The sequence below is a fragment of the Tympanuchus pallidicinctus genome, unplaced genomic scaffold (assembly GCF_026119805.1).
Source record: "Tympanuchus pallidicinctus isolate F22 unplaced genomic scaffold, pur_lepc_1.0 scaffold8, whole genome shotgun sequence".
NCBI classification, from domain to species: Eukaryota; Metazoa; Chordata; class Aves; order Galliformes; family Phasianidae; genus Tympanuchus; species Tympanuchus pallidicinctus.
In genome coordinates, this window is record NW_026294802.1 from 40976951 (window position 1) to 40986174 (window position 9224).

The window sequence follows — 9224 nt, forward strand, 5'->3', positions numbered from 1 at the left end:
CTTTTACCTTTGCATCCACCAGGTGCAAGGACGTTTTTCTTTGAATTCTTGTATATTGTTTTGGGTTATAGTGCACTAAGATAGAAAATTTCTCATTATGGCCTAACAAGCAATGGAAATTTGTGAAATTTGGAAAAAACAGCTGGAAGTTAAACAAAAGTCACTGTGATTAAGCTCATGACAGAAAAATGGGGAGAAAGTGGTTGAAGACCACCAGAGTCCACTATCACACATAAACAGAGAGACATTAACATATATTGAGTTTTTGGAAAAGAATGAATATGTATGCCAATGTACTGCATATGTATGTCTTAACTGTTTAAGTATAGAACCTGTATTCTGAGAGCTATACTTGATTTAAGTCGTCTGGTACATATTGGAAGGAATAAAGGAATGCTACTTTCTAACTCTGCACTGAAGTTATTTTTCTTCCTGGATTTCAGATGACAGGATCAGGAAAGCCAGGGCATAGATGGAACTGAACTTGGAGAAGGATTTAGAATCTCTTTTTGTTGTTTTTACAGGTACATAGGTTGGAAGAGACAGGACAAAGAGAGTGTACCTCGTCTGCTAAATGAGAAAGGAGAACTGGCTATAACAAATACGAAGAAGACTGACGCAGTCAATGAGTTCTTTGCCTCAGTCTTCACTGGAAGCCAGTATTCTCACATCCCTGAATCTCTAGGTGGAAAGTGGTGCAGCAAACTCCTCCCTCAGTTCAAGGGCAGAACAAGTCCAAGACGAACTCATAGAGCCAGATGACATGCACCCCAGAGTCCTAAAGGAGCTGGCTGATGTGGTTGCTGAGCCACTCAATCCTATTTGAAAAGTTATGTCTGTCAGACGAAGTCCCCAGGGATTAGGTAAGGGGAAACATTGCTCCCATTTACAAGAAGGAGAGAAAGGAGGACCTGGAGAACTTACAGGCTCGTGAGCTTCAACTCTGTGCCTAGGAGGATGTATTGAGGATATGAGGGACAAATGGATGACGCAAGATGGCCCATACAACTTCACCAAGGGCAGATTGTGCCTGACCAATCTGGTGGCCTTCCATATTGGAGTGACACATCAGTGAACAAAGGGAATACAAATGATCCCATCTACCTGGACTTCTGCAGAGTCTTTGACATGGTCCTCCACCATATCCGTATCTATTAAATGGGAGAGATGTGGATTTGAACGATGGTCTATTTGGTGGAGATGGAACATGAGCTAGCAGTGTGTGCTTGCAGCCCAGAAGGCCAATGGTATACTGGGCTCCATCAGAAGAGGGTTGGCCAGCAGTGTGTGGGAGGTGATTGTTCCCATCTGCTCTGCCTTTTTGAGACCCCAGCTGAAGTACTGCATCCAAGTCTGGGGCCCCCAACATAGGAAAAACACGGAGCTTTTGGAGAGGGTACAGAGGGCCACGAAGATGATCCAAGGGCTTGAGCACTTCTCTCCTGAAGACAGGCTGAAGGAACTGGGCTTGTTCTGTCTAGAAAACAGAAGGCTGCAGAGAGACCTTGCTGCAGTCTTCCAATATTTAAAGAAAGTTTATAAACATGATGGAAATCAATATTTTACAAGGGTAGGTAGTGATAGAACAAGAGGGAATGGTTTTAAACTAAAGAAGGGGAGATTTAGATTAGTTGTCAGGGGGAATTTTTTTACTGAAAGAGTGATGAGGTGCTGGAACAGCTTGCCCTGCTTAGAGGCTGTGGATGCCCTCTACCTGGCTGTGTTTAAGGCCATGTTGGATGGAGCCCTGGGCAATCTGATCTAGTATTTTATCTAGCAGCTGGCATCCCTTGTAACAGGGGGGTTGGAACTTCATCATTATTGAGGTCTCTTCTAACCCAGACCATTCAGTGAAAAGACCCACTAACAGGTTAATCATCCATATAAACCTTGTGTAGGTGGTTAAATAATTTATTTGAAATATGGCTCGCTTCTCACCCACTCACAAAGGTGTTACTGAAGGCATGAATTTTGTTTCATATTTGGGAACAAAACAAGGCTTATTTTTTGGCTGTTACAAGAAATGCTAAAAGCAAAGTGAGAAATCATTTTCTCAAACACACAATTCTCTCAGTTGTTTATGCAACATCTACTGCCATGGGTTGAGACTAGTTAACGTTAATACAATTAATACAATTAATAATGTCATTAATAATGCAAAGCAGTAATACATTCCTAATGCCTAAGGCATCTGCATGGACGTATCCTAGGGTGAAATCTGGATTTCATCTGGAAAGGTAGAAAAAAAGTCACCTGTTTAGAGCAGTAAATGTGACCCTCTGTGGTATTCTAGCTTCTCTGCTGCAATATTACGTATTTATTTGTACTAAGTGTGCTGCTCTGTATATAAGATAGGACTCTGTGATCCAAAAGGCACATACAGAAGAATCATTGCTTGGATTGCACAATCACACTTGTTAGGTCAAAGTATGCTGGATGTAAAGATTTTGTTTTCATGAACATGGTGAGTTTCTATTTGGCACTATATGCAATCGGATACTATGCTTTAATGAAGAGTACACAGTGTTCTCTATTTACAGAATTTAATTGTTTCCAAACTGCTGGTATTGGATAGCAAAAGCTTATGAATCTTTTATATTCTTATGTAATAAAGTTCTCAGTTAAATAGGCTTGAAATGGAGAATCTTGTGTTGCTTTTACTCACCAGGTAAATCTATCTCACATACCCCATGAAATACGACTACTGTTCTCTTTTCTTCCACATCCTTAATGTTATTTCAGTTTTTAAAAAGCCACAATATAGACAAATTACAGGGAAATATGCTTTTATGCATGAGAAATCATAATAGTTTTCCAAGAAAACCCATTTTCAGAAATTTTTTTAGTTTAGTTTGAGATTTTAGAATTGCATTAATAGAGTCATGAGAAAGTCTCTAACATGGGGAAAGTATTCTTAATCTTTGAATTTAGGGAAGTGATAATTTTACTGCACAGTGCATTAATCCTGAGACTCTTTCCTTCAGTGAGACATCAGCTTCCTTGCAATCAAACAATAAAAGCAAGCTAAAGGCATTTTTTTTCTTGCACAAGTTGACGTAATGCAATTTCCCAAAATGCTTTACTACCCGTATCATGCTCGTTTGTTCGTAAGATGGTCATGGTATGTAACCAGAATGCTGCCTTGCAGGAAAACATTTTCTAGTCAACTCTTTCTCTACTCATGTTTGTTCCTCCCAGTGGATGCTGATATATAGCAACCCATTCAACTTGACTCCACACCTAAATGTGGCCCAGACCCTTTATTTGCATTGTCAATCTGCACTACAGATTCCATTCAAACTGAACTGGATTGAAAGGGGTTCTGTCCACTGTGCTTCAGTTTATGCATGCTGCCTAGAATTGCCCAACAGTAAAAGAAGCAAGAGCTGGACTTCCCTGTGTTACCCTCTGAAATTCTATAGAGTTGTTAAATCAGTAATGTGCTCATTTTTTCCTCCTTTAAGATAAAATCTCCGCTGATTCAGTCCAAGTTTTCTTCTCATAAATTCTTCCTCCTCTTTCAGGAACATCTAAAATATTCTCATTTTCTTCATGCTGTGAAATTACAGTACATGGTCTTTACGGGCAGTCTATGATGCAACTGGCAAGTGCTAAATAGTTGGCCACCCACTGTGGAATAATAGTGCATGCTTGCAAAGGCACAGTAAAAGTCCATCAAATAAAGGACCAGAATTCCTTAGACAACAGTTGAAACCCCAGGGATAAAGCAGTCGAGCATCACTTCCTGCTTAAGACAGATGACATTAGTATCCAATCAAAACAGAGCAATACTCACTGGGCAAAATGCAAAGCAGATCTAGATATGAACCCCATTAGCTGCACTTGTTATCTGTCCACAAAACAATGCACAAATCTGTAGTACCGCCTCTTTGGAACAATAAAAACACTATATAAACCAGTTTATAATTTTTTACAGTTCCTCATTGCAGCTGGTGATTGCTAAAATGGATGATCTCACAGTCTGCTGTGTGCCTGCCAGATAGCTTGCATGCAGATAGATGCCTTTGTGCTGTAGACCATAGAAACCTGCGTAAAATTGGCCTTCTTTCCTTAATAGAGCTGCATGAACAAAGATGAGTTTGTTGCTGACCAAGAACTGAAAGCTTTGTTTTGTAAAACTCTCTGAATGTAATGTACTTTGCCAAAAAAAAAAAAAAAAAAAGGTTCTCTACAAAAGGAGAAAGTAAGGAAAGAATGAAAGAAGAAGTGAGTGAGAAAGGGAAAAAAGAAAAAGAAAGGGAAAGAAAAAAAGGAAGAAAGGAAGAAAGGAAGAAAGAAAAGGGAAAGAAAAGGGAAAAGGGAAAAAAAAAGGGACAGAAAGAAAGAAAGAATAAGGGAAAGAAAATAGAAAAAAGTGTATACATTTTGATGATGGTTATTTGTGACTAAAGTGGGCTGAAAGTCTTTTTTTTCTTTTTCTTTTGAAATACTGGTCACATTTCTGAAGCTGAACAAAAATGAAAGAAAAAGGAACTTTAATTAATGGAATGCCTTTTGATTTGTAGAGCAAAACTGCCAGAGCAGATGTACCAGCAAAGAGGATTAGATTGTCTCCTCTCTGACGCACTGAAAATTTCTTTTTCCCCTTGTAGTAACTCCCATTGAGGAGAGGCTGTCTTTAGTGTCTAAGATTCAGCACTGCTAAAGAAACTGTTGTATCTGGATACAATGGGCAGCTCTCACAAGACTAGACAGAATATGTGAGGAGAGAGCTAATATTCCTTTAAATCCAAGGTTGATTCTGCTTTAGTATTTAGAAAAGCCTAAATAAAAGAGAATTTCTGAATTTTCAAAGCTCATCAAATATGTATTAAAGTGAATCCTGAAACTGCCATGACTAATGTTCATCCCTTTTAAAAGCTTGCATAAATTAGATAAAGAATCTCGAACCTAAATTTGTTTTATGTATACCAGTGCATTGATTCACCTGTTTCTGAGACCTTTGCTTGTGTTGCAGTTCTCTTCTTGCTATAGAGAAATGATAAAGTGCACATTGGACTGATAAATTTGATACACACAAATAGAACTTGATTTGCATATTCCTTGGGTATTTAATTTAAATGGGTGAAATGATGTTTTCAAAACTCTAGTTTGCAGTAAAATCAAGACTCATTTCTATTTATTTGACATCCTTCACCCTCACTGTGAGGTGCATTCAAAAAGTATTCCTTGCAAGTGCTGTGCTTAAGTTCATTTTGAGTTTCTCCTGTACTAAGAAAATGCAAACAAAACAAAAACAAAGGTACAAGCAAACACACACATACAAAAATATAAAAACCAAAAACAGAACAAAAAAAAACAGGTTCTACTGGAAACATGCTGAACAATGCATATGCTGAAGCTGATGATTATATAGTGGCCTAATTTATCTCAGAAGAGACCGAATGGCTGCAGAAATAAAAATAATTATGCTGCTTCATATATTCTGCTCCACCTGTAAACCTTGTAAAGTGCATGCGTGCACAAAAAAGAGAGGCAGTGAAGAATTTAGGTGTTTTCTTTAGACATTAGACTTTGCTTTCAAGGATTGGAAAAAATTTTACAAGCCACAGCAATTATTTCTTCTCTTTTTGAATAGGGCCAGAACTTGAGCAGATGCACAGACTTCAGTTTACATTTCTTTCCTTTTCAAGAGACTGCTGTTACACCCACCTTAGCCAAAAGGTAAACTGAAGGTCAGATTTCAGCAGGATGTTCCCAAGATCATGATCACACTGCTTACTTTTTGGTTGCATCCTTCTCTGCCTGATATTTCCCTGTTGTTAGACCAAGCAGTTTTCTTCCAGACAGAAATATTTTCACTCTTTTATTTAGAAGTATAACTCACAGATTGTAAAATTGGTTAAAGGGTTAAAAATCTCTCAGGAAACCTCACAAGTTCTGATGTAATTGAGTCACAATCAAATGATAGGAAAGCACATTTTCACATTAGAGAAACGATTTAAGACAGGTGGTCAAAAAGAAACAATTTTGGCAACGTAATTTCAAAAGTTTGATGAATTATATTCTCAAAGGTGAGGAAGAGACATTCTACTACATAGTAGTACCTTATTTTATTCTGCCTATGTAAAATGCACGTTTTTCCTATTTTTTCTCCAAGATACTGAAGGGCATTATCTCTGTTGGTATTCTTTTCTGTTTTCATTGACAGTACATATTTCCTATCTAACCTTCTAAATGTGCAATTTTTTAAAAAATAGTGAATGTTCACCATGTGCTTCAAATAAAAAATATGCACAGAAAGTTTCAAAAATGTAATCAGTACACAAAGAATTTTCTTTTAGGTCTGAAATTTTAGGTATATTTTAAAAACAGTGGGAACACTCACTGCTTGCACTGCTAGTTCTTTTGCTCTAGCAAATAGCCTTTCAGGAGGGAAAGCAAAAGCAGGCAACTCCTTGTACATTGATTTTAAAGAAAGCAGCATGACTGGCTTTCATTATCAGGGTAGCTAGATCAGTCATCACCTAAGGGCATAACTGAGGTAAGGCATGGGACAACTCATCCATCAAGACAGAGATGAAGAAGAAGGATTATAAATTAAGAAGAAGTTAGATCAGAATGATCTAAAGGCATTAGCAGTCAGCCAGAAGCATACGACAATGATCCTCTTCATTTCACTGAGCTATGAGGACAACTCTGTCCTCTTGATCTTATTACAAAAGCAATTAACTGTTTTACCAGATCATTGGGTAAATTCACCTGTTGCTGCCCCTCCAATCTATTTTCTGGAAGGTTTGGATCTTTTGTGATGAATTTGAACAAAGTGAAATGTTAGAAGACATAAAGGCAACACTGACAAAGTATGGAGATCCCCCACACTTTGTTCCTAGGAGGCCACTTTGGCCACTCTGGCTAGGGGCTACATTGCATCCCTCTGCAAGCCAGCTGGTGGGTGGCTTGCTGGAGTGAGGCTGCAGCTCTAAGGACCCTGGCACCAGTTTGTCAGCCTCCACTCAGTCCCCTGGGAAATGAGTGCAGTCCCATGGGTGGCCCTTCCCAAAGCCACATAGCTCACCAGAGACCACAGCCTTGCATTACCAGGGTTTTTCTAAAAATGACTTCCAATGTACCACTTCTGTTTCTGGTTTTAAGATGTTCGTTCTCCTGGAACGGTTTCTATTGTTAATCGTAAAAGAAAATTCAAAGCCTCGGTTTTCTTGCATCTGAACTGGCTTCCCAGTATTTTTCTTGGTTCAGAAATGAGCCACTTGTTGCTATCCTGGTAAGTCATTGGATTTTTTTAGGTAATGATGTTAAGAAGTTCAAGTTCAAATGAAACCTTTCAAAATTTGTTCTTCCTTCAAACCAGGTGATGTATTATACTTAGCTACTACAAAGCCAGAACCGTACATTGACATGAGAAGTATTTTCACCTTTTCCTCAAAGAGTCCTATCCATGAACAGTACACAAATCACTTTTATTTAACCAACCATAAGTACTGCAAAACACAAAGTCATCAGTCAGCAGGGAAACTGGCAAGGTCAGCAACAACAACTTAATAATGGTACTACATTGTTACTACAACTTTTCCAATACTGAGACTGCAGATGGGTTTCTACAATGAATCTAATGGTATGACCAGCATTCATTAGAAAAGTTATCTCAGGTAAAGAGTTTACTGATGTCAGCTACTTCCCACACAAATACACCTACTCTGCAGTCCTTTCTTCTACATTTACCTCACATAAAGATAATGTTCATGTAACAACATGCACAAAAATTTGACTTACTTTTCAGAGAACAATGATGCACTGCTCTTGACTGCTCAGTGGTAGCTTGCTTGCTTAATTATATCCAGTTGTTGACCCTTACTCCAGCTTTGAATACTAGAAAAAAAAAGTGAAACAAATATAAAGTTATTATCTCTTGGCAAAATTGAATATTCTTACAAAATTTTTATGCCATGTGAACAGATCCCTAAACTGTACATTCTAAAACTAACTAGATCCTTAGAACACAATTTCCAGAGCTTTTACCACCGTGGAATAAAAATCCAAGATAGGAAGAGATGTGGATTGTTGTTCACATAGTGCAGAGAATCAAAGAGTAAATGCTTAGACCAATTTTAAGAATTTATAAACATTTTAATTAGTAACATGATTTTAGCTGTGAAGTAATACTCCTGTGATAATTGATGAGAAGCAGAGGATTCAGGCGGGGAGAACATTTTCTTTTTCTATATATTTCCTAGATTTTGACAAAATTTTCTTCATGTTTATTTTTTTCATTTTCAGCTTCAAGTTTTTAATGCAGTAGTTCTCATTCATGGCTATAAATATCAGAAGAAAGAAATTTTGATATTGAATTATTGGAAGAACTACGAAATTCATCTTCCTTTAAACTGTTTTATATATTTATATTAGACATTATTTAAATTAGACACTGTCTTTGATATGTATGTATCTGTAGTAACAGAACAAAAGCCCACATTTTGGGCTTGTGGATGAAAATTGAATTAGCAACAGAATGTAATGTGAATGAGTTTATCACAGATATTTTCATAACATTGTTACAACCACTTAACATGCACTTGATGTGTAATTAAATTCACAATTGAATCTGTTTTGTTTAATTATATTCATATGTACAAATGCAGTGACCTTCTCTTCTCTTCTCTTCTCTTCTCTTCTCTTCTCTTCTCTTCTCTTCTCTTCTCTTCTCTTCTCTTCTCTTCTCTTCTCTTCTCTTCTCTTCTCTTCTCTTCTCTTCTCTTCTCTTCTCTTCTCTTCTCTTCTCTTCTCTTCTCTTCTCTTCTCTTCTCTTCCCTGCCCTGCCCTGCCCTGCCCTGCCCTGCCCTGCCCTTCCCTTCCCTTCCCTTCCCTTCCCTTCCCTTCCCTTCCCTTCCCTTCCCTTCCCTTCCCTTCCCTTCCCTTCCCTTCCCTTCCCTTCCCTTCCCTTCCCTTCCCTTCCCTTCCCTTCACAACAGAGTTAGAATGAGCAGAGTTACATTCAGGTAAAGTAAGACTATATCTACTGATAGAGAGATGCAGGCCCTTTATATTTCTTCTTTTGATGCCACTCTTCATGTTGTAGTTTATCTACCCAGGTACAACATTTGTTTCTCTTTTAATATTCCTTATTTTGTTTCACTATTTTCCTTAGAAAGTCTTGCTTGATCTTATAGTCCTGCAGCAAACACATCTCTACACCAGACCCCAGAACTTTCAAGTCACTCACGAATCCAAAACACGCAGTAATT

The 9224-nt window shown here is 38.0% G+C and overlaps 1 long non-coding RNA gene across 1 annotated transcript in view; it reads right to left on the reverse strand.

The window, feature by feature from the left end:
- LOC128073739 (uncharacterized) overlaps positions 1–7843 on the reverse strand; it is a 28118-nt gene extending 20275 nt beyond the window's left edge. The window contains exon 1 of the long non-coding RNA XR_008202862.1: positions 7756–7843. This is a non-coding gene — a long non-coding RNA (uncharacterized LOC128073739). The remainder of the gene's footprint in view (positions 1–7755) is intronic.
- Positions 7844–9224: the final 1381 nt, after the last annotated feature.